This window comes from Macaca thibetana, chromosome 12 (genome assembly GCF_024542745.1).
Source record: "Macaca thibetana thibetana isolate TM-01 chromosome 12, ASM2454274v1, whole genome shotgun sequence".
In the NCBI taxonomy this organism is placed as follows: Eukaryota; Metazoa; Chordata; class Mammalia; order Primates; family Cercopithecidae; genus Macaca; species Macaca thibetana.
In genome coordinates this window covers 49,564,212-49,591,468 of record NC_065589.1, presented here as the reverse complement: position 1 = coordinate 49,591,468, position 27,257 = coordinate 49,564,212, and the positions used below count along the sequence as shown (strand labels likewise).

Here is a 27,257-nt window from a genome sequence, read left to right as displayed (position 1 = left end):
GAGAAATAAAATCCTTTACAGATAAGCAAATGCTTAGAGATTTTGTCACCACCAGGCCTGCCTTACAAGAGACCCTGAGGGAAGCACTCAACATGGAAAGGAACAACCGGTACCAGCCATTGCCAAAACATGCCAAAATGTAAAGACCATCGAGGCTAGGAAGAAACTGCATCAACTAACGAGCAAAATAACCAGTGAATATCATAATGGCAGGATCAAGTTCACACATACCAATCTTAACCTTAAATGTAAATGGACTAAATGCTCCAATTAAAAGACACAGACTGGCAAACTGGATAAAGAGTCAAGACCCATCAGTGTGCTGTATTCAGGAGACCCATCTCACATGCAGAGACATACATAGGCTCAAAATAAAGGGATGGAGGAAGATCTACCAAGCAAATGGAGAATAAAAAAAAGCAGGGGTTGCAATACTAGTCTCTGATAAAACAGACTTTAAACCATCAAAGATCAAAAGAGACAAAGAAGGCCATTATATAATGGTAAAGGGATCAATTCAACAGGAAGAGCTAACTATCCTAAATATATATGCACCCAATACAAGAGCACCCAGATTCATAAAGCAAGTCCTTAGAGACTTACAAAAGACTTAGACTCCCATACAATAATAATGGGAGACTTCAACACCCCACTGTCAACATTAGACAGATCAACGAGACAGAAAGTTAACAAGGATATCCAGGAATTGAACTCATCTCTGCAGCAAGCAGACCTAATAGACATCTACAGAACTCTCCACCCCAAATCAACAGAATATACATTCTTCTCAGCACCACATCGTACTTACTCCAAAATCGACCACGTAATTGGAAGTAAAGCACTCCTCAGCAAATGTACAAGAACAGAAATTATAACAAACTGTCTCTCAGACCACAGTGCAATCAAACTAGAACTCAGGACTAAGAAACTCAATCAAAACCACTCAACTACATGGAAACTAAACAACCTGCTCCTAAATAACTACTGGGTACATAACAAAATGAAGGCAGAAATAAAGATGTTCTTTGAAACCAATGAGAACAAAGATACAACATACCAGAATCTCTGGGACACATTTAAAGCAGTGTGTAGAGGGAAATTTATAACACTAAATGCCCACCAGAGAAAGCTGGAAAGATCTAAAATTGACACTCTAACATCACAATTAAAAGAACTAGAGAAGCAAGAGCAAACACATTCAAAAGCTAGCAGAAGGCAAGAAATAACTAAGATCAGAGCAGAACTGAAGGAGATAGAGACACAAAAAACCCTCCAAAAAATCAATGAATCCAGGAGTTGGTTTTTTGAAAAGATCAACAAAATTGATACACCGCTAGCAAGACTAATAAAGAAGACAAGAGAGAAGAATCAAATAGACCATCAGGGTGAACAGGCAACCTACAGAATGGGAGAAAATTTTTGCAATCTACTCATCAGACAAAGGGCTAATATCCAGAACCTACAAAGAACTCAAACAAATTTACAAGAAAAAAACAAAGAACCCCATCAAAAAGTGGGCAAAGGATATGAACAGACATTTCTCAAAAGAGGACATTCATACAGCCAACAGACACATGAAAAAATGCTCATCATCACTGGCCATCAGAGAAATGCAAATCAAAACCACAATGAGATACCATCTCACACCAGTTAGAATGGCAATCATTAAAAAGTCAGGAAACAACAGGTGCTGGAGAGGATGTGGAGAAATAGGAACACTTTTACACCGTTGGTGGAATTGTAAACTAGTTCAACCATTATGGAAAACAGTATGGCAATTCCTCAAGGATCTAGAACCAGAAGTACCATATGACCCAGCCATCCCATTACTGGGTATCTACCCAAAGGATTATAAATCATGCTGCTATAAAGACACATGCGCACGTATGTTTATTGCGGCACTATTCACAATAGCAAAGACTTGGAATCAACCCAAATGTCCATCAGTGACAGACTGGATTAAGAAAATGTGGCACATATACACCATGGAATATTATGCAGCCTTAAAAAAGGATGAGTTTGTGTCCTTTGTAGGGAAATGGATGCAGCTGGAAACCATCATTCTCAGCAAACTATTGCAAGAACAGAAAACCAAACTACCACATGTTCTCACTCATAGCTGGGAACTGAACAATGAGATCACTTGGACTCGGGAAGGGGAACATCACACACCGGGGCCTATCACGGGGAGGGGGGAGGGGGGAGGGATTGCATTGGGAGTTATACCTGATGTAAATGACGAGTTGATGGGTGCTGACGAGTTGATGGGTGCAGCACAGCAACATGGCACAAGTATACATATGTAACAAACCTGCATGTTATGCACATGTACCCTAGAACTTAAAGTATAATAAAAAAAAATCATTAATACTATCACGTTTTTATTCTGTGAGACATAATTTAGTGCAGAAAAGCTTTAATCTAGCTTTTTGAAATAAAGAAAAACTGTTGGTTTATTAAAACAAAAAGAAGAAACATGAAACTATGTTTTATACCAAAAGAAAATATATATAAAGACTGAGAAACTTGTGTTAGTTCAAGTGCAGTATATTGAAATTACATTCTGGCCTATCAACAAGGTTCATTGGTCTTTCTCCTAAAACAAAGTCTAATTTGCTGTTTTAAAAAGTATTTTTCTGTTTATGCATCTCTTTGTTATAGAGTCCAAACAATATTTACAGGACAGTTTTCACTTGTCTCAATTTTAAAAGCAGCTTTTAAATCTCTGGGCATGCATTTTCAAAGTAATGGCTAAAGAAGCACATAAATGGTGCTATAATTTATTAATGCAATTAATGGAATCTAAATATCAGGATCAATGGAAATATAAGACAGCTAAAGACCAATGAACCACAAAAGCATGTGGAGCTTGTTGGAGGATACTTTACTACACATACGTTGCTTAGCAGCAACTCCTTCCTGAGGCTGATGTTAACTCTAGGAAGCAATTAACATCGAATCTCCTGAAAAAGTGAAAGAGAAGGCAATGCATCATGTCTGGAAAAAATGCCTATTTTTTTAAAGATGCCTAGTGGGATTCACACTTTAGAGGTGGAGGAATTTTAAAACAACCATTGGTCCTATAAACAGAAGTTTCCACATACATACAAGACGTTTCAAAAATGATTTTTTTTAATGCACAGCAGTGTGTGTCATTATTTTAATACTTACTCTATTTTATGTATTTATTTTTTAACTTTTCTTTTTAGGTTCAAGGCTACATGTGCAGGTTTGTCATACAGGTAAACTGTGTGTCACAGAGGTTTGGTGTAGAGAAAATTTCAGTACCCGGGTATTAAGTATAGTAACCAATAGGTATTTTTCTTTTGATCCTCTCCCTCTTTTCACCCTTCACCCTCAAATAGGCTCCAATGACAGTTGTCCCCCTCCTAGTATTCATGTGTTCTTGCTGTTTAGTTCCCACTTAAACGTAAAGACATGGTGCTGGAGGCCATTATCCTAAGCAAACACCAGAAAAGAAAAGCATTCTTTACAAAATTGTAGTAAGGCTATAACTTTGTAACAATCTATGAAAAAGTAGAGTTATTTTAAACTGAAAACTTTGTTACAAAATACAATCATGAGTACATTGCTTTTTTACAGTAGCATCGTGCTTTTTAAATTAGTAATTCAGAAGCATTTCTGAAAATTTAGTTAATACTGCAAAACTACTTCAGTTATAGAAAGATAAACATAAGAGTAAAAATGGCAACATGATTAAGCTTTTCTTTTCTAATAAAAGGAAAATGATGGATTTTAGCGTAAGCATAAGAGGAATTTATGGATTCTCCAGTTCATTGTAAAAATGCCCAAAGACAATAACTTAGTCAGTATATTCTCAGAAGCATGAACTGAGCTTCATAGAGTGATTAAGACATTAGAATTGCTCAATGTTGCTATGAGTAAATATTAAAAAACAAACGGATCTAAATTATTTTCTAATAATTTCATTTCAAAAATACTAAAATTTTTCTTCCTACCTGAAAAATATTTGAAGAGTTCAATGCTTTTTAATAATAATTTTATAACTCCTATGGAAATAGACCTGCAATAGGCATCTACAATCTAAAAGGCATCTCATTAGGTTAGGAAATACTTTTAAGTTACATGCTGCAATGCACAGGGAATGTTCTATCAAGATTACTTTGAATCATCTTTGGATGGACAGAGGAAAAATGAGGGCAAGAGGGGTGGATTGATTTATCAACAAAGAGATCCAGTTCAACCTATTTCACATATGGGGCATGTAGGTAAAGTTTCATTTAAACAAAAGGTTTCGCTGCTGAAAAACAATCACTCTATTAAGTTATCAGGTTATCAGGCCATCAGTTTCTAAGATAAATTGCAAAGCAAGTCTAAGGAGATATAGCATCTGTTACTAACATCAACAGCCAAGATAATCAGTTTGGGGAATATGTATAATTTTGGAATATTGTGAAATATAGGTCAGAAAGTCATGACAAAACTAATTAGAAATTTAATCAATATTTTGAAATAACATGGAACAAACATTTAGATAAGTAAATTTACATTAAAACAAATTAGTATATTGCTATAATGAATTTTGGAATGGCCACCACATCCATATGGCTGAAAAGATGAAGCCACTGCCTTACTGTATTTTTTGAGGTCTCAGTTATGTTTTTAAATGCAATCATTTCAATCCTTGTGTTTTTATAGTTGCACATTACATGTTGTTATTTTCCATAAAGAAGAAGTATTAACTTCGACTATTCCTTTTTCTCTGAACAACATGATTTGAAGGCCATCACTATCTTCTTATAATTTATTACTATCTGAAAAAAAATTGTTCTCATTATTAATTGTTGCTTTTTCTCCATTTAACTAGAATTTAAACTCTGAAAGACTAGAGCCCTTGTTCATCTTATTCACTGATTTACCTTTAGCATCCAGAAGAATGTCTAGCACATAATTAGGCAGTAAATAAATTTTGTTGGATGGACAAACCATTGCTTCTTATGGTCTAAAATTTAATCTCTCTATATTTTAGCTCCACAATCTGTAAAATGGGGTAGTGAAGAAAAGTGAATTACGTTTTGTCTGTATTTCACAGAACACTAAACTTTAAATATTAGGTTGGTGCAAAAGTTATTGTGGTTTTTACCTTTACTGTCAATGACAAAAACCGCAATAACTTTTGCACCAATCTAATAATTTAACAATGAAAAATATCTGGAAAACTTGAGAGTAGTTAAAAGAGGTGGCTAAAAAACTAGTAGTAAATAGCAAATGTCAATATGCAAGAAGTCAAGGGGAAATATTATTGCAGGTAATGAGGAATGTTATTTTAATTGTGAAAGCATGTTTATGAATATATGGTAGTGGACAAATTGCAGGCATGCCAGAGTGCATCTGAATAGTTGACAGCTCCACTCTTCTCACAATGAATGTGTAACGTTGACAATATCAGCATAAATATACAATGACAAATGTATGTAAAAATATAAATACATTAGAGGAATAAATGAGATTTAATCAAGACCTTAATTAGTGCTCTGTTTAATTAAGGTGCTCTGTTTTAATAAAACTATATCCATTCAAAATATAAATAAATGAATGCCCTTTTATCACACAGTCAACCATTTTTGGTGGAAAAAATTACAACTTGTGGAAAAAAAAAAAAACAGAAAATTTTTCACTTTCTCTCACAGATATTTTAGATTTGGGATTTGTGGCCCCATCAATAATTTACTTTCTGAAAGTGGCTATGCTGTACACAGTTTAATAATGTTATGACTCGAAGATTATTTATTATTGTTTATGTAATTGGGATTAATTAATCACTTATAAATATTTGATTTCAAATGGTCTACCTTAAAATGTTTTTATTGTAAGTAAAATGAACATTACTGTGGAATATTAAATAAAATTCATTGAGTCCATTCAAGTCAAACTCTTTATTTTAAAACATTGATTTTAAAATATGTTATGGGTTTCACTTTGAAAGACTTTCTCCAATATAATTACTGAATGTTCATGTGTAAATTTTAGTTGGGGTAATTCTATAAAATCTCTTCAAAGATATACTGTAAGTACAAGATAATGTTTATTTTAGTGCTTTATCTATGAAAAGTTAAGTCCATATTATCACTTTCTATAGTGCTGATAATGCAATTCACTCTCCCAGATTTTCATCTTGTAAATTTTTCCTGTATACCCCCAAAAGTTATTATTAACATGATGTGCAACATATAGTATATGATAAAACCTATATAATATGTAATAAAATATAACATGTTATTAATATGAAGATAAGCCCCACTTATTAAGTACTTACAGCCAAAAGAAAAGCATTCTTAACTACTAAAACATCTAGCATAACTATGAGTTTAAAGTAATAAGGGGACTAGAGGAATGTTAAATGAATTCAGGAATTAACCAAACCTTGAAAGTGAGAAGATCTGTAAGACAACTGTCTTAATTGGTGTTCCCCAGAAGCAGATCCTTAAGCGATGACCATTGTACATGGACTATGGATGGGGAGTGGTAAAGTGGGAGGAGAAGGAAGACAGCCATAAAGCCGACATATGAACAAGCTACCATTAGGGAGAAACAACGCCTGATCCCATCGCACCAGCAAACACTAGGAAAAAGGGAACACAGTATTCTTCAGAGACATTCCATTCAAGGAGCCGAGGAACTGAGATGTTTCTGCACCACCAGCTGTCATTCCTTGGTTTATACCTCTATCATAGGCACGTTAATTCCAGTTCGTCATCCAGGATTAGACCACCTTTTGTAAAGCTTTGAAGGAAACCCTAGGCAAAGAAATAGACACTGGTTACATTTTTTAAAGTGAAGTCCAAACATATGGGCACTGACAGCAAGTGTTTACTGCAGCAGACTGGATGTCTTTAACAAATACGTGGCGAGTGTCCCTCAACAAGTATGTGATGGGGGATGGGAGGAGAGATAAATCGTTATAGAAAAAAAAAGATATTTCATCTTACTTGATTAGAAAGAACTGGACATATTCATTTCCTTGATTGTGATGGTTTTATGGATGTGAATGTATGCCAAATCTCATGAAATTATATAATTTGAATATGTACAGTTGCTTATACTGTTGGTTGTGCTTCAATAAAACAGTTTTAAACAACAGTGGGATTAAAAATAATTTTAAAAGTCATGCCAATGAAGATAAAAAAATTATTTGGATCTTGATTAAAACAAAGCAATGTTATAAAGAATGCATTTGTATGATAATTAAAACATTTAATTGAGACTACAGACTGGCATCATTAGATAATATTAAGGAATTATAATTTTTTGACTATGATGTTAGTTTTACAAATATGTTGAAGTATTATCTATCACATATGATGTCTGGGATTTGTTTTTTACTTGCTTATTTTTATATGTATTTTATAAGGCCAGGTCTCTCTCTGCTGCCCAGGCTGGAATGCAATGGCATGATCATGGCTCACTGCAGCTTCAACCTCCTCGGCTTAAGTGATCCTTCCACCTTAGCCTCCCAAGTAGCTGGGACTACAGGCACACGACATCTTGCTCATCTAATTAATTAATTAGTTAATTAATTTGTAGAGACAGGGTCTCGCTATGTTGCCCAGGTTGGTCTTGAACTCCTGGACTCAAGTAATCCTCTCCACCTTGACCTCCCAAAATGCTGGGATTAAGGTGTGAACCATCCTGCCTGATTGGATTTGTGTTTAAATGAACCTGTGAAAAGAAAGAAAGAAAGAATAGGCCATGATGGTTGATTTTACCATCTTCTGTAGTTTTGTGTACATCTGAAAATATCTATAATTTTAAAAAGTCAAAAATGGGAATCAAAACTAAAACAAAGTAAGAAAAAAAGACTATTTGCCATTTTTGTGCGTGGGTAAAATATATATTTAATTACTATTACTTTCAACACAATACCGCTTTTGTTTTAGTTTTAATTGATGTCTGTTTTAAAACTCTACCATGTACCATGATTTATAAAATGTTGACTTTATTGCTAATATATTGCAAATCATTGAAGTGATTGAAGACATAATCTTGTTTGCCAAATTTATTTATTTATTTTTAATTTTTCAAATGGCCTCCAAAGTTAATAAATTTTAACTAATTAAATATACTTTTTGTAAGATGAGATAAAACGAATGAGTCATTTAAAGTTATGTTTAGCTATTGCTGTACCATGAGTATTTGCTATCTGAGTGTGTAACTACATTAATTTATTTGGATACATTTAGTTTGGCCTTCTGTCTTCACTGTGCTTCCCTTAATTACTTGCTGAGTATAAAGTCAGCCTTATTAGTTTCTTCACAATACATTTTCATGAGTATGTACTTTGTTTCAAAGAAGAATTTGATTAGTTATTTATTTACTTTTAAAGCTTTGTCACCAGGGCTGGGGTGCGGTGGTGCAATCATAGCTCACTGTAAACTCAAACTCTTGGGTTTAAGGGATCCTTGCCTCAGCCTCTGGAGTAGCTGGCCAGAGGGGTACTCCACCAAGCCTGGCTAACTTTTCAATCTTTTGTAGAGATTGGGGGTTCTCATTATGTTGCCAAGGCTTGTCTCAAACTCATGGCCTCAAGCCAATCTCCCTATTTGCTAACATAAAAATAAATATATATAATTCTTGAAATATAATAATTTAATAATCATATTCACTGAGTGCAGTTTCTGGCTTAATATAACCTATAATAAGGTAGAACTTCTAAAATGCAAATAGAATAGAACATATTCTAAGTACTTCCTAAAGTCGAAAACAAAACAAAAAAAAATAGAATGAGGAAAAAGAGAATTTGGAAAACTCAATTTAATATGCAGTGAGTTCAATGTAGTGTGTTGAAAATCCAATCAGACATTGGCATTTTCTGTAAGAAATGTACTTTTAACAGAACCTAATAAGTAGAGAGGAAGACAGTCTGCTAAAAGAATAATTTCATTTTTTTACTCAAGATAACTGCTTCATCATAATGATGAAAGATTTCATGTATGTGTTGAGCTATAATGAGGTTATTCATTTTTTTCTTTCTAGTCCAGCAAATAAATGAACTATAAGTAATGGGGCCCAATTTGGAGTTCTTTTTTCATGCTGAAAATAAGGACTTTGCAAAAAACTCTGATATATTGTTGAGTGCTGCTGCATGCTCTTCAGTCATTAGAAATGAATTTATAAAGGTTGAGAGGAAAGGGAGACTGCAGTTCTATTTATATCCTATAATATAGTAGCAATGTCATGAAACCCTGAGGCAAAACTTTCTAAGGAAAATGAAGAATGTCTACAATGAATTAACTAGAAAAGAAACTAATTTTTAAAAACCCTAATTGACATTAAACCAAATAAAGCAACTTTTTAAAAGAAAGACTGTTGTAAGAAGATTTCTTTAATGCAATAGAAAGCACAGTAAAAACACAAAGAAACTTTGAATGAGTTACCAGCTAGTTATTCTAAGGGATGAAAAATATTCAATTGTGCCATCTATATCCTTTGTGGTCATTCTGGGGTCTTTAAGCATACGTTTTCACTGACTGAAATTTATTTCTATTATCTTTAGTTCAGATGATATTTATGCTCTCTAATTCAGTTGGCTAACATGGTCTTATAAGTAAATACATGTTTGAAAGAAAATTTGAAAGTGGGAATGGTTTAACAATATATTATGGAAGAGCATTTTAAAGATATTAAAATCAAATGTTAACTATCCAAATTCTTGTTAGAATTTGTGGGCATTTGTATAAAAATTTACTGGAGATAAATGTTGGGAAATACTGTAGGGAGGCTTTCTAAATGACACACTGACACACTGATTACTTTCTTCTTCTTCTTTTTTTTTTTTTTTAATGAAGTCTCACTCTGTCTGCAACCTCCTCCTCCCAGGTTCAAGCAATTCTCCTGCCTCAGCCTCCCAAGTAGCTGGGATTACAGGTACCCACCACCACGCCCGGCTAAGTTTTATATTTTTGGTAGAGATAGGGTTTCTGTTAAACTTAACAGATGGGGTTTCTGTTAAACACCGTCTCTACTAAGGTGGCTCAAATCTCTACTGAGGTGGCTCAAGCCTGTAATCCCAGCACTTTGGGAGGCCAAGCCGGATCATGAAGTCAGGAGATCGAGACCAGCTTGGCCAACACAGTGAAATCTCATCTGTCCTAAAAATTCAAAAATTAACCGGGCATGTTGGCGGGTGCCTGTAGTCCCAGTTATCCGGGAGGCTGAGGCAGGAGGATCACTTGAACTCGGAAGGCAGAGCTTGCCGTGAGCTGAGATCGTGTCACTGCACTCCAGCCTGAGTGACGAAATGAGACTCCATCTCAAAAAAAACAAAAAAACAAAAAAACAAATGTTTATGAAATGAAGTCCACATTTCTGAGAAACATTGTAATGTGCAGACAGGAAAAATTAACACCATATGTGAGTTTTCAAAAATAAAGTATTAAAGTGGCATTATTATTTTTTTACTTTCAACCTGAATATTTTTCTAAGAATTCAAGAAACTAAGACTAAGCTCAACTTCATATCTCTGCTTTGGTTTATTTATTGCATGCTAGACCATAGAAATTGGAAAAAATCATGTTAAACAAAACGTTCTTTATTGTAAACCATCAATGATAGAAAATGACCCTTTCTTTTCTATCTCTCTCTGCATATGTATATATCCTTATTTTATGCATATATATATATCCTTATTTTAAGGTCATAGTTGCTTTTATTTCTATATTGAGTAAGCTTATGTTATTTTAAAGTTTACCTATATGTGTTTTTATGCATTGCCAGAATGAATTATGTATTTTTTTCTGATCAGTTTAGTCAACTTTTTCAATGGAAATACTGTCTGCATAATTCACATTTGTTCAATAAAAATTTATTGAGTACTTACTCTGTTTTAGGTATTATACCTTGTGCTAATAATAAAAAGATTAATGTAGATATGTAACAATTACGATACAATGTAGGATAGGAAAATATGCATTAACAGAAATATAAAAATAAAAATGACATGCTGCACACCCAAAGATTAATTCTATCAAAATATGATATTGGAGGGAGCAGAGGAAAATGAATGCATATTTACATAGAAGAAAGAACATTTTCACAGTATGGAAGAGGGAGGTACAATGCAAGACAAGTGTGAGACAGGCTTGGCTTTTCTGTAGAATTCAGTGATTTCTAGCCTACACTGTACAGGGAGTGGTAAAGTTTAATTGATAAAAGCTCAGCCTCTCTCCAAAAAGTCAGCATATAAAATTCTGGTTTTCACAGTTAGTAATGATGTGACACTCTACTCTGTTTTTTTTTTTTATTTTTAAAATGGAGATAAAAATGACACCTACCTAGTCAGGTTGCTGTTAAGACTATATTGGGCCTGGAAAATAGTATATATCCAGTTAACTCTTCTAGCTTTTATAAGTAATTCTCACATTTTCCATGCACAGCTACTTTATACCTGGAACAATTTTTGCTGTCTCTCAAGAAGACATGCTCCCATCTCCGCTGCATTAATCATTTGTTTGTTTTTGGCCTGTGGCTTCCTCCATTCTCTTTCTGTGCAATCAAGGCAGAGTATTTCACTTCCCATCTTTCAGAGAATCTCCAAACCACTGACTTACTGATAATGACGACCTTTTTTTCTGAATCGCTATGTTATTTTTTCATTCGTATTGTATTAGGCCATTCTCACATTGCTATGAAGAAATGCCTAAGATTGGGTAATTTATAAAAAAAGAAGTTTAACTGACTCACAGGTCTGCAGACTGTACAGGAAGCATGGCACCAATATATGCTAAGGACTTAGGAAGCTTTTACTCATGGCAAAAAGCAAAGCAGGAAAGGCATATCACATGGTGAGAGCAGGAGCAAGGGAGAAAGGAGGAAGATGTCACATACGTTTAAATAGCCAGATCTCCCAAGAACTCTCTCACTATCATAATGACAGAACCAAGCCATGAGGGGTCTGCACCTATGACCCAAACAACTACTACCAGACCCCTCCTTCAACATCAGGAATTGGAATGAGATTTAGAGGTGACAACATCAAAATTATATCATTTCACCCCAGCCCCTTACGTCTCGTGTTTTTCTTGCATTGCAAAATATAATCATCCCCTGTCAATGGTCCCCTAAAAGTCTTAACTTGTTTCAACATCATTCAAAATTCCGAAGTCCAAATTCTCATCTGAGATAAAGCAAGACCCTTCCACCTAGTAGTCTATAAAATCAAAACCAAGTTATTTATTTACAAGACACAATGAGAATATAGGAATTGGGTAAATGTCATTCTAAAAGGGAGAAATTATCCAAAAGAAAAAAGAAGCAACAGGCTCCAAGTAAGTCCAAAACATAGCAGGGTTGCCATTAAATCTTAAAGCTCCAAAATAATTTCCTTTGACTAAATGTTTCACATCCAGGTCAGACTGGTGTGATAAGTGGACTCCCAAGACCTAGTACAGCTCTGCCCTTGTGGCTTTGCAGGGTACAGCCCCCATGGCTCTTCTAAAAGTTTGGAATTGAGTGCTCGCAGCTTTTCCAGGTTCAGGGTGCAAACTGCCATTCTGAAATCTGAAGGAAGGTGGTCGCCTTCCCATAGATCCACTAGGCAGTGCTCCAGTGGGGACTTTGTATGGGGCCTCTAACCCCATATTTGCCCTTCATACTGCTCCAGTAGAGGTTCTCTGTGAGGGCTATGCCCCTGCAACAGGCTTCTGCCTGGGCACCCAGGCTTTCTCATAGATTCTTTGAAATAGAGACAGAGGCTGAGAAGCCTCTTTTAGTCTTGCACTACCTATGCAACAGGGTTAACGCCACATGGAAGCCAACAAAGCCTATGGTTTGCATCCTTGAGAGTTGCAATTTGAGATATATTTGGGGCCTTTGAGCATAAGCTGAAACCAGAGTGTCCAGGATGTTAGGAAGACTCTCCTGGAATGGCACAATGTGGTAATACCCTGTGTCTGATCCACGAAACCATTAAGTCTCTCTATGCCTCTGGGCCTGTGATGAGAGACGCTGCCTTGAAGGTCTCTGAAATGCCTTTAAGGCCCTTTTCATATTGTCTTGGCTATTGTCACTTATCTCCTTTTTCATCATGCTAGTATCTCTAGCAAGTGATTGTTTCACAGTCCTCTGAATTTCTCTCCTGATAATGCCTTTAATTTCTCTGTCACATAGCCAGGATGCAAATTGCTCAAACTTTTATGCTCTGCTTCCTCTTTAAATATAACTTCCAACTTTAAGTTATTTCTTTGCTCCTACATCTGAGCGTAGGCCACTTCTTGAACACTTTGTTGCTAAGAAATTTCTTCTGCCAGATATTCTAGGTCATCACTCTCAATTTCAAACTTCCACAGATCCCTGAGGCATGAACAAAATGCAGCTGATTTTTTTTGCTAAGGCATAACACACAGGAGCTTTACTCCAGTTCCAAGCAAGTTCTTCACTTCCATCTGTTACTTTGTCAGCCTGGACTTCACTGTCCATGTCACTAACAGCAGTTTGGTCATAACCATTTAACAAGTCTCCAAGGAGTTCCAAACTTTCCCTCATCTTCCTGTCTTCCTCTGAGCCTTCCAAACTCTTCCAACCTCTGCCCATTATCCAGGTCCAAAGTTGCTTCCACATTTTCATGTATCTCTATAGCAAAACCCACTCCTGGTACCAACTTTCTGTATTAGGCCATTCTTGTTGTGTGTCACTATAAAGAAATGCCTGAGATTGGGTAATTTACAAAGAGGAGAAATTTAATTGTCTCACGGTTCTACAGACTGTACAGCAAGCATGATGCTGACATCTGCTTGGCTTCTAGGGAGGTCTCAGGAAGCTTTTACTCATGGTGGAAGGTGAAGTGGGAGCAGTCACATCACATGGCAAGATCAAGAGCCAGAGAGAAATGGGAGAAATGCCACACACCTTTAAATACCTAGATCTTGCAAGAACTTACTCACTGCCTTGAGAACAGGAACAAACCATGAAGGATCTTCCTTCATGACCCAACACCTCCCAGCAGGCCTCACCTCCAGCATTGGGGATCACAATTCAACATGAGACTTAAAGAGGATAACATCCAAACTGTGACACCTATTTACTAAAATTTAAATGATATTTTAGAAGGAAGTGAACATGTACATTTGTTCAGTTCATCAACCTAATCAAATACCTGAATATGCCATTTTTCTTTTTCTTTTGAGAAATTATTTTTTAAAAATAGTAACAGCAAGTTGAAACATCAACACCACCAATAAAAAGACATAGAGAAATCCCAGTAGGGAAGTTTATTTTGTTTCCTAAAACCGTATTTTCTGTTTGTTTTGTTTCACTGAGTTTTAGTGTTGGCTTTACTGTAACATATTTACTTCTTCAAAATGTTGGTTATATTAGCTCTTGACAATCTTTCAAGATAAGCCAAATTGCAAACTTTACAATATAAGATCTTTTCATTTTATCATCAAACAATAAAAGTTTCATGGGATCTGTTTGTAAACCTTTTTAAGACTGAATAAAGAACCTTGACACCTACTGTTAGACAACATTGTTGGTGTCTTAACTAATAGAAAACCTCAAGGAGACAAAAAATGTAAAAATATCCCTACAAGTATGAGTTGAAGGTTACAAATTATTTTTAACCTAAGAAAAACTAAATGAATTATTTCTAACTTAGGAAAAACTTTAGTACAGCATGCAAAATTCTTTGCAAAGAATTCCCTACTCACCAAACAAAAAGTTACCCTCTATCAATGGCCTCTCATCTGAAAGTTTTCTATATGATTTAATCTGATTATTTCGGTGATGCTAAGAATCAGAATCTTGTAATGACTTTATTTTATTTTAATATTTACATTTTATTTCTGATATGGTAAAGTGTCCTCTGTTTAATTTTTTAAAATAAATATTTTTAATTTGTTTCTTAAAAGATGTATTATCATGTATATTTTTATCATTTCTTTTCTTGACATATTTTTGTCTTTATCTCTAAATGAAAATGTGCTTAAGACTTTCAAAATTACTCATGCAATCTTTCTCTGTTAGCATAACACAAAGCCATAATCTGATAGCTTGATGATCATATGTTGCCGCATTGCAAACAGGTAAACTATCCTTGTTTCATGGGAATGATTTTGGAAAAATATTGAAATGTAGTCATTCTAAAATTTTAGAGCATTGACACAAAACAGATGGTATATTCAACTTGAATGATTTTAGGGAAGTTTAACAAAGAAACTAGTTGCAAGGTGTGGACAGAGTTAGTAGAAAGCAATAAGGAATGGTCCATTACTCTGGTGTTAGTACGAGTAGGGAGCCCTCATCACTTACTTTGATCAAATTTGGTATGTCTGCACTTGTCAATGTATACATATATTTGTATCTTCTAGATTTTCTTAAACATATATGACATTATAATTATCAAAATATTCTCTAATTTTTTCTGTGTGCGCTTCACATCTGATTTTGGGAATTCTAACTGCCATATATTATTTCTTGGTATGTATTTACCAACATTTAAAACAATAAAAAATAAAGGATAAAGAAATGTGAAATAAAAATACATAAGCAGAAGGAACTAAATAAGTAAAATTAATGAATAAGTAAACAGTAAATAAAGAGAAAATGCTTTAAAGCTATAAAAAAAAAGTTTATTATACTAAGTGGATCTATTTCCAAATGACAGCATTAAAAAGTAACCCATTTGTATGAATAAATAAAAATATTACATACTTTTGCTATATAATGTAATTGATGACATAATATTTTGAGTACTTACTAAACATTAGGAAATTTTATTGCTGATTTTTACACACGAAGTCTACATTTCTCCAAATAAATAAGCGGATACTTCTTAATTTATCTTTCCTTCATTCATCCAAAGCAAGCACAGTCCAAAATATTGCTAGTTTCATAAGAACATCTGACTGGTGATTTGACTAAGTCATCACCTAGAAACTCGATTCTGGAAGCGTTCAGTGATTGAAGCTTGTTTCCGATTTTCATCAGTGCTTAGTGTAATGAGTTTATGTTCTTCTACTAGATTGTTTCTGTTGATTGCTCTATATATTTCTCTGAGCTAAAGAAACATCATATCTTGTTTGTTTAAATTTCACTGCCTATTTCTTGTTTAATTTTATTATTTTTTTTCTATTTGACCAAAATCTGTCTAGGGTGAGACAGCTTTGTAAGTAGTGGCAAGGGAAACCTGACTGGGCCAGGGTAGCAGGCAATTCATGTCAGTGATTGGGTTCTGGGAGGATGAAAATGTAATGGAATTACCCAGCTCTCCTTCCACACCCTCTACCACTATTTCAGTAACAGACAATAAGAAAGACTAGACAAATTCTTTCATTACATATATATTGGGAACGTAATTTTACCGAATATGTTCAAATAGCTCAGATGAAGCCCAATAAACATCGACTCTGAGAAGCCTGAATTTGAAATCACGAGTATGAATTTTGAACTAAGAGGTAGTTAAGGAAGCACGAGACATAGCGAAACAAAGGACAAATGACAAAATAAATTTAAGAACCACTCATCTGCCATAATTAAATTTATCAGTATGTGAATACAATCTGCTTAGGCTTGTTGGGTGAACTTATAAATCCCAATGAATGATGCAATCTCAGTTAGTATTCCTGCCCATAATTTGAAAATCTGGTATAGCAATTTTGTGAGGAATTTCTAGTATTTAAATTATACTTGGAATTATATGTTTGCATTTAGAACCAAGCCACTTGCTTGTGAAGACAGAAATTTGATCATAAATTATCTGTAAGGTTTATGTAAGTCTCCATACTTTATGAATGAGAAGACCAAATCAAAATGATGTGGCAATCTTGGTTTATTTAGTTATGGTTTTATCACTTGATTTTTCATTTCCATGCAGTTCATTGATGACTTATTTTTCTCCTCGAATGACTAAAAATGACTTAAAGTATACCTAATAATCATTTGTGTCAGTTGTCAGTTTATTATTTCTCAGCTCTGAATGCACATTTCAACATATGCTCTAAAACAGAATATTTTAAATAATTTTTCCTTTGGTACGAGCAGTAGAGGGTGCTTGAGGAACAGTGCAGTAGAGACTCCCTGTGTGAGCTGGGTGTCCGCAGGAGGGGGTGAGGATAGCTAGTAGAGCCTGTCCCAGTCACCTGCCCAGGCTTTGTCCCTCTGTGACATTGCAGCCTCTGTCTGGTGATAATTTTTCCACAGCACTCTCTGGAAACCGGAGCCCCCACAGACTGTCCGCTCTAAAGATCTCCTACCCCACCAATTGCTGGGAATCCCTTGGATACACTTGCTTAGAGCTGTTGATCCCCTATACACTGGAGGCGGCCTTTCACTTGCCAAGGAACTCAGATCTGCTCTGGTCTGACCAAAATTGAGAACTTCCCTGGTATCCAGCGAGCTGACCCACATTTTCTCCAATAAAGTCTGAAGGCCTTCTAAATTTGTCCTTGAGTAATCTCCATCAGCCCTAAGATACCATACAGAGTTTCTTTACATCATATCATTCCTTCTTTTTTTCTTAAAAACAAACAAACGAAAGTTTATTGATGACGTTAAAGAAAAACGCTGCGGGCGGGTGGCTGGAGCCAGGGTTACGTGGGCTGCTGGTCCTGGTCTCAATGGTGCGTCTCTGAGATCAGTTATCACAGCTCTGCCGCGTGGCGCATGTGCGTCCTGATGACGCTCTCGTAGTCCCTCACCGACAGCACTGAGCCCTTTGACAGTGCTGAGTGGCTGGGGCCCACGGTCCTCCGGGGCTGTCCCTCCAACCAGGAAATCTTCAGAGGGTTATCCACCAGGCCAACTCCATTCTGGACCGCCAGCTTCGCAGTCTTGACAGTCGCAAACTCCACCACAGCAGTGCCTGCCTTCTTCCTGGAAAGCACCAGGTTGAGAACCTCACCACACTTTTGCAAAAGCCATAGGAGAATGTCTTTGGAGTAGCCACCTTTTGACTCACCCCCGCCCTCTTCTTGCACTTCCATTTTAGCTTTAGTTTGGGGGTTCCTTGGCCTTCAGTATTTTCTGTCTTTCCTTTCAACCTCTGGTCATGCTACTGGTGTATCTGCTCCCGGATAGCCTCTGCTGTTCCTCCAGCTGCCGGGAACCCTTCGCCCAGGCGTTTGATCTCTCACGCTAGAGTCCTGGTGCTCAGGCTTTCCTCCTCCTCTTCCTCCCCTTCCTCCTCCTCCTCCCCACCCCCCTCCTCCCCCTCCCCCTCCCCCCCCACTCCTTCTCCTCTTCCTCCTCCTCCTATTCCTCCTCCTCCTCCTCACTCTCCTGGGCCTGGTGCTGCCGCTCCCGGGCCTCCAGCTCAAGTTTCACTTTCCTCCTTTTCTCATCTAGTTTCTGGGTCCTCTCTGCTGCCTGCTTCTTGGTTTTCCTGACTTTGTCATACGCAGCCCTGGCTGCAGCATCAGTCAGCACCTCCAAGGCCTGAGAATGTGGCGGAAGAGTTCAGCTGCCACTGGAAGAATGCCGGGTAGCAGGAGGGGGCCTTCTGCCTATATGCCTTCTCCACCTCTTTGTCTGCCACCTTCTCCTCCCTGTCTAGCAGCATGTACATGTCCATCTGTAAGCGTTCCTTGGTCATTGCCGTGGTTCTGACCTGACGGATTTGTACTCTTTTTTTTTTTTTTTTTAAACCATACTTAATAGTGCTTTGTATCAAACATCCCTGTTAATCTACTGTGTGATGTTTATCTCCCAAACGAACCCAGCCTGCCACATTATTTTGATTTGGTCTTCTCATTCATGAAGTATGGAGATTTACATATTTCTTAAAGATTATTTATGAACAAATTCCTGTGTTCATAAGCAAGGCAAGTCATGAAAATGCATTGCAATATTTTAAAACAGCATTATTTACTTTTAGTTATGGATGATTTTAATAGCATAGAGAATTAATGTGCATTTTAAGGAAAGAAGCATTCTAATTAAAATATTGCAGATGGGTTCCTGAAATAGGAGATAATGTCTAACTTAATGGAGTTTTTTCAATATCTTCCATATCGTGTGTTTGTGAATTTAAAATTTCTATTAATTTCCTGATGATTTTGACATTATCCTATATTTAAAATTGGTGGGTGGGTGCAATTACACCTGACAGGAAAAATGAGGGAAAAAAAGTTTAAAAAAAGTATTAAAATATGTACATTTTATTGATACAGTGTGAAATAGAAACCTTATTTACCATTTTAATATTTTTCTCTTATCTTTATAAATAAATTCAACAAGTTGAAAACAAGTTTCTAAGAATTGGTCTGTAATGGCCAGGCACAGTGGCTGAAGCCTGTAATCCCAGCACTTTGGGAGGTGGAGGCAGGCAGATCATCTGAGGTCAGGAGTTCAAGACCAGCCTTATCAACATGATGAAACCCCATCTCTACTGAAAATACAAAAATTAGCCAGGTGTGGTGGCAGGCATCTGTAATCCCAGCTACTCAGGAGGCTGAGGCAGGAGAATCACTTGAACCTGGGAGGCTAGGTTGCAGTGAGCCAAGATCACACCATTGCACTACAGCCTGGGAGACAGAGTGAGATTGTGTCTCAAAAAAAAAAAAAAAAAAAAAAAAAACTTGTCTGTAATGCATTTACACATTTTAAAAATTGAGTATAGAAGGTTTGGGATCATGTGTATTATTCAGATTACATCAGAAGTACTAAAGATTCAAGCAAAAAATGCACTCATTCAGGAAAACCCAACTTATAGATGTTTGAGCTAAGAAATTCCAACACAGTATTATAAGGCTATTAATTATATTTGAGGCCTACAAAGTTTAGTTCTACTTGTGTTTAATGATGTGTCTTAGTAACATAATATGTTAGAAAACAGCCCTAAATATGATCTCTATATAGGGTAATCGTTTTGCATCCTTTCACTTTGTGAAAGCAGATTAAAGGTTTTTGGATGTGGGGTTATTTTAATTTTACTTACTTATGAGCACACTTTACCATTGCTCTATTAAACTTCAATTAGAGGAAAATTAATTTAACCAGGCTTGTCAGAAAAACATGATTTGCTAGTTTTATGAAGGGACGGTTCACTATAGATACCAAAAATAACTGGCACTGTGGATCTACCCCAGTGATGCTTTAGCGATCGTTACAGATTGATTTGCTGGCCTCTCTTTTTATGGCCTGTTTTTCTATTTTGGCTCAGCCTAGAAAAGCAGGTGTACAGTGAATAATATAAGTATTATTTAAAATGTACACCTAATAATATCCCTAGTACTCTTAGGTTTATAAGGGGCATACACATATATCATTTCAATTAATCCTTACAAAATAAACCATCAAGTCAATAAAAATAGACACTTTCACATTATAAAATTTTCAGAGACGGGGAAGTTAACATTTATCTTTCCTTGGTCGCATTTGGATGCATTATTAAAATACAAATTTTGCATGAAATGCATCATTTAATTTTTCCAACTCACGTGATGTTACTTAGATTCTGAATATTGCAAGCCCAAAACTTAAAAAGAGGAAAAAGTTTCTGTAGATGCAGAAAATATGTATATAGTTTAACCAGGGTCCAATTCAGCCCTACCTACATCTAAGATTCATGTATTGCCACTGTACCTTAATAGCTCTCCTTCCTTCCTTCCTTCCTTCCTTCCTTCCTTCCTTCCTTCCTTCCTTCCTTCCTTCCTTCCTTCCTTCCTTCCTTCCTTCCAACAATGATTTATTTGGCATCGAATAAATGAAAGTGATGTATTTCGTGCTGTCCATACACCCAAGTGTAAGATTTAGTTCTTGTACTGAGAGACGTTTCACAAACAGATTTCAAATAAATACTTATTATGCAAACTCAGGCCTTTTCAAATTGATCCAGTTATTTCCCCCTTTATTTTGTTATAGCCTCTCAATTCTGAATGTTGATTTGCTCACTTATGTGAACAAATTCCATCCTAATAAAGATGGAGAGCAGAAAATTTTACCTTTAGAAAACAAACTTCTATCCCCCAAACTCTCATTCTAAAACTTGTTTTATATCATTTGTTAGTTTGATGTTGTTGCTATTGTTGTTATTTTGCTGCTCAGAGAACTCAGGGTAAAATTTACCAATATGGGGGGCTTATAGTGTGTCAAATTCGTCCTAATAAACTGACAATTAAGGAGAGTTAAAGGACTTTATCATAAAAAAGCATTGTTACATTTTTTAAATTGAAATATAAAATATGTACACAAATTATAAGTGTATAACTTGATCAATTATACAAAATAAATGATCCTATAGAATCTTCTGTAGTTTAAGGCACAAAACATCAGAAACATCCTAAAGACCCTGGGAGGAAGGAGATAATCATTAAGATATAGCATGAGACAGGATTCTGGTTAGTTTAAGTTGTTCTATTTCCTGATTTTTCTATAAATCACATGAGTTCACATTTTGATAATTCATTGAGGTTTACATTTTAATTAAGTTTAATTATCTTTATGTGCTACATTTCACACTAAACACATCTTTAAAAAGAACAAACCAATGTATAGTGTTAAATGTTTTCATTAATTAAGCTTTTTTTGAGAAAATGTTTTGATATGAATTTTTGTTATTTGTCAAGAATCTTGATTTCTGCATCACAATTTGCTAAGATATGTACTCTGCTTACTTCTTGATATCATGTAGCATTGTCAGACATCATCTTTTGTCTACAAATCTACACATGTATAAAAATTTTTCATTCCAACTTATTCAAGTACATTTTAAAAGATGCATAGCATATCTTCAGTTTTCTTAATAGCTCTCACAATATCACCTATGAAATTTTAAAGTGGAGCAATTGTCTTACATGTAAATCTGTATATATATGTGTTATCTGTATATATATATATGTGTATATATATATATACAGAATCTCACTTTCCTACACATCATGGTTTAGAAATTCTATATTTTATTTGCCAAATTTTTTGCCTATTTTAAAAAGGAAAAAATGTATAGCTTTTTCTTTTACCATAATATTTCCTCTATTTTGATTTAGTTACATTGCATGAATTACAAATAAAAGTGTCTGCAATGACAAACATCTCCACAGCTAGATATTTCAACACAAGCTTTTTCCTTTGGTTATAGCTGCAGATAGAAAACTAAATGATTGCTACCTTCCTCAACTCTTCTGTGAAAATAATAATATTTTAGTCAGTATTTAACTCTTACTATTTGGAATAACATTCACAACACTAACTCTTGTATAAAAATTTCCTCTCCATCATCCTTATGTGATTTCACCTCTTTCTATGTCTTTATGTTCTGTTCTACTGATCCACTGTACATTCTTTTCTCATTGTTTTTAGTGTCCTCAATTGTGTGACTTTATTGGAGAGGTGGGAAGAGCTCAATGGATATTATTAATTTATATAAACTTATTTTCTTGAATTAATTTGATATTATGAAACATCTGGATTAGTGACTGTTACTTTATACTCATCTAAACAACTGATATGTTAAAGACAAAAGTCATTCTTACATATATAGAGAGAATAGGATGCCAAGAACTCCAGACAGACCATTCAAATTTGCTTTCAAGGCTAATGAATTCTATGTGCTTTCCAACAGCAAAATCTTCCGTTTACACAGGTAATTTTTAAAATCACCTTTACATGGATTGTGCAGATATGCCAATAGACATAGAAAAAATTTTTATTTAACCTAATAATCTTGAATTAACCATAAATTTTCTCATGTGACTTTAGATATATTCAAAAATATGAGAAATGTGAAAGTAGATAAAATTTAAGTTTAAGGCCTTTAAATGGTCAGAATATTGTGTCAATGACTCTTTTGTGTTTTTTTCCTCCTTGGAAAAAAAAAAAACCATCTTTTTGAGACAGGGTCTCTCTTGCCTAGGCTGGAGTGCAGTGGCACAGTGACAACCCACTGCAGCCTTGAACTCCTGGTCTCTAGCAATCATCTCATCTAAGCCTCTTTAGTATCTAGGACTATAGGTGCACACCAACACACCCAGCTATTTATTCATTTATTTATTTATTTTGAGATGGAGTCTCACTCTGTCACCCAGGTTGAATTGCAGTGGCATGATCTTGGCTCACTGCAACCTCCATCTCCTGGGTTCAAGTGACTCTCCTGCCTCAGCCTCCTGAGCAGCTGAGATTACAGGTACCTACCACCACACCCAGCTAACTTTTTGTATTTTTAGCAGAGATGGGGTTTCACCATGTTGGCCAGGCTGCTCTTGAACTCCTGACCTCAAATGATTCACCCACCTCAGCCTCCCAAAGTGCTGAGATTACAGGCATGAGCCACCGCGCTGGGAACACCTAGCTAATTTCTAAAATATTTTTGGTAGTGACCAGTTCTCACTGTTGCCCAGGTTGGCCTCAAACTCCTGGGCTCAAGCCATCTTCCTGCCTCAGCCTCCCAAAGTGCTTGTGTTACAGGTATGAGCCACTGCACCATCGCCTATGTTTTACACCTCCCTGTTTCCATGTTCTTTGCCACTTCACTTGGATTTGCCCATTGCTTGACTCTGGGTTTGGTCATGTGGTTTGTTTTGACCAACTAAATATTAGCCAATATCACGCAAACAGGAGTTTGAAGTGTGCCTATATGATTGGGTTCTTTTCCTCTCCCATTCTTCTATTAATACCACAAGAACATACCCAGACTAGTCTACTGGAGGGTAAGAAATGTGAGGTATATCTGAGTTGCTCTAGTCATCCCAGCTGTGCGCAGCCTAGATAAGCAAATAGGCTAGTTAATCCCCAGACACATAAGTAGGCCTAGCCAAGAACAACAAAGTCACCAACTGACCGAAAGACAATTGATGAGATGATTGAAACTGAGCGTTGCTTATTTGTATCATGCTTTTTCTGGTGTTGTTAAAATTTTAAGGTATGTTTTTGTGAAACCTTAATACAAATAATGATTTAATTTAAATTTTAGATTTTTAAGATGTTTTCACAAAACTGCATCTGTCCTAATTAATATGCTTGCAAATTAAAAATAAATTTAAATAAAAAGCAATTTTATCACCATTGGGTAATTTTAACATTTATATTTAATATGAACACTTCCATGTAAATTGTAACTGCAGTGTGCACTTCATGATAGCAGCAGCTGTTTACTGATGGATTTTTGTCCTCAGCTATTTTGAGGGCTAAACCCCAGTGGGGACTTCGTCAGTGTCAATACCTATTAATAATTGCTGACAAATAACCAACACCTCAAGAGCAAGTTTCCTGTTGATAACTTGTGAAAAAAAAACTTATGGTAACTTTGACATTATCTTAATTTTCTCGCAATGTATATTTCATTGGATATAAAAAAGAGACATCGTCTGTTTCAGTAAAGTACATGTGATTTTGGCAGAGAGAATGAAGAATTTTTCCTAATGTACTTTTTTCGTGGTTGTTGTTTAAATATGGCTTTTTGAGGGGAAGAAAGTGCATCTGGAAAACACTAGATAAGCTCAAGTGTGACACCAAAGTAAAGATATTCTATTAGCAAAATAGGCTTTTTGTAGAACTTTAAAAAATGGCATCTTCGAGTGTGTGTGTTTATTCATAGCATTCTCCTCTTCCGTTTCTTTATCAAAGGTAGTGGTGCCTAAGGTAACAAAGTGAATGATCAGAATAGAAGCCTCTAGAAGACTAAACATAAAAGGACTTTTTCTACTGCTTCCCCACTCCCCACAAGATACCAGCCAAAATACAGTATAGCCAAGATAATAAATCACTTTTTAAACACAAAAATTTCTTCTTTGGAACGGTATATCCTTACGAAATCACAGAGGAGGGTTCTGTGTAGACATAGCCTTCTTAGAATAAATGAGATTAGTTTTCTTATGAAGGGTGGCCATAACTCATAGGTTTTTATTCTCTCAAGAAAATTGTGTATTGTTATATTTTGGAGAGTAAAATAAAAGTTGAATTCTCTCTCCACTTAGAATATAAAAAGTTGCCATTGACTGTCACTTTCACTCAAAAAAATGTATATAAGCAAAAAAAGCATGTGTGTGTAAATATACATACACACATATATACACACATATACTTTTTTTAGAGAGAGAGAGACTTAAATCTACCCATATCAATAAGAAAGATGCTATGAGTATATTAATGGTAGAAAGTAGACTTTAAGACATCTAGGAAAACAAAGAAAAATGTGTTGACGAAAGAAGCTATTAAACTGATAGCATAGCAATCTTGCATGTACATACTTTTCAATGACGAGTTTTATAATGTATGAAGAAAACACAGAGAATTGAAGAGAGACAAACTCATGATCATAATTGAAGACTTTAATACCTGTTTCTTGGTAATTTTTAAAACAATTAGATAAAAACTGACAGCTATAAAGATTTCAACACTATCAATCTACTTGACCTTATTAACATTTATAGAACACTCTATCTAATAATAATACATATTTATTTGAAATATATGGAACATTACATATATACTAAATAATGAATCTGGTCTCTCCTTTTCTCTCTCTCTCTCTATGTATTTTTTAAATTAAATTTGTAGTCCATATTTTTGTTACTATCGCTATGTAAACATTTAGTTTTCACTACTGAACTACCTAGTACCATGATAACATTTTTATTTTTTATTTTATTTTATTTTATTTTTCCATAAGTTATTGGGGTACAGGTGGTATTTGGTTGCATGAGTAAGTTCTTTAGTAGTGATTTGTGAGATTTTGATGCACCCATCACCCTAGCAGTATACACTGCACCATATTTGTAGTCTTTAATCTCTTTTAATCTCTTTTCCCACTTCCATTCTTCCCTGCAAGTCCCCAAAGTCCATTGTACTATTCTTATGCCTGTGCATCCTCATAGCTTAACTCCACATATCAGTGAGAACATATGATATTTGGTTTTCCATTCTTGAGTTACTTCACTTAAAATAATAGTCTCCAATCTCATCCAGGTCACAGCAAATGCTGTTAATTCATTCCTTTTAATGGCTGCATAGTATTTAATCATACATATACATATATATACACACACACATATGTATATATATGATATATGTGTGTGTGTATATATATGTATGATGGAATATTATGCAGCCATTTTATATATATATACACACACACACATACACACACACATACACACACACACACACACACACACACACTACAGTTTATCCACTTGATGATTGATGGGCATTTGGGTTGGTTCCATGATTTTGCAATTGTGAATTGTGTTGCTATAAACATGCATGTTCAAGTATCTTTTTCATATAATGACTTCTTTTCCTCTGGATGAATACTGAGTAGTGGAATTGCTAGATCAAATGGTAGTTCTACTTTTAGTTCTTTAAGAAATCTCCACGCTATTTTCCATAGTGACTGTACTCGTTTACATTCCCACCATCAGTGTAGAAGTGTTCCCTGTTAACCACATCCATGACAACTTCTACTGTATTTTGATTTTTTGATTATGACCATTCTTGCAGGAGTAAGGAGATATCCAATTGTGGTTCTGATTTTCATTTCCCTGATAATTAGTGATGCTGAGCATCTTTTCACATATTTGTTGACCATTTGTATACCTTCTTTTAAGAATTGTCTACTCATGTCTTTAGCCCACTTTTTGATGGAATTATTTTTTTCTTACTGATTTGTTTGAGTTCATTGTAGATTCTGGATATTAGTCCTTTATCAGATGTATAGATTGTGAAGATTTTCTTCCACTCTGTGGGTTGTCTGTTTACTCTGCTGACTGTTCTTTTTGCCGTGCAAAAGCTCTTAAGTTTAATTAGGTCCCAGCTATTTATCTTTGTTTTTTATTAAATTTGCTAATGGGTCCTTGGTCATGAAATCCTTGAATATGCCAATCTCTAAGAGGGTTTTTCCAATGTTATCTTCTAGCATTTTTACAGTTTTAGGTCTTAGGTTTAAGTCCTTAATTTATCTTGAGTTGATTTTTGTATAAGCTGAAAGATGAGGTTCCAGTTTCATTCTCCTACATGTGGCTAGCCAATTATCACAGCACCATTTGTTGAAAATGGTGTCCTTTCCCCACTTTATATTTTTCTTTGCTTGTCGAAAATCAGTTGGCTGTTAAGTATTTGGGTTTATTTCTGGGTTCCCTATTCTGTTCCATTGATCTATGTCCCTATTTTTATAACAGTACCATGCTGTTTTGGTGACTATAGCCTTATAGTATAGTTTGAAATCAGGTAGTGTAATGCTTCCAGATTTGTTCTTTTTGCTTAGTCTTGCTTTGGCTATGTGGGCTCTTTTTTGATTCCATATGAATTTTAGAATTGTTTTTTCTAATTCTGTGAGGAATGATGGTGAT

At 35.3% G+C, this 27,257-nt stretch overlaps 1 protein-coding gene and 1 pseudogene across 1 annotated transcript in view; both read right to left on the bottom strand.

Annotated features, from left to right (window-relative positions):
- TMEFF2 (transmembrane protein with EGF like and two follistatin like domains 2) overlaps nucleotides 1–27,257 on the bottom strand; it is a 1,316,754-nt gene that overhangs the window by 1,268,438 nt on the left and 21,059 nt on the right. The window lies entirely within an intron of this gene.
- LOC126932597 (dnaJ homolog subfamily C member 17-like) lies at nucleotides 17,554–18,565 on the bottom strand (annotated as a pseudogene).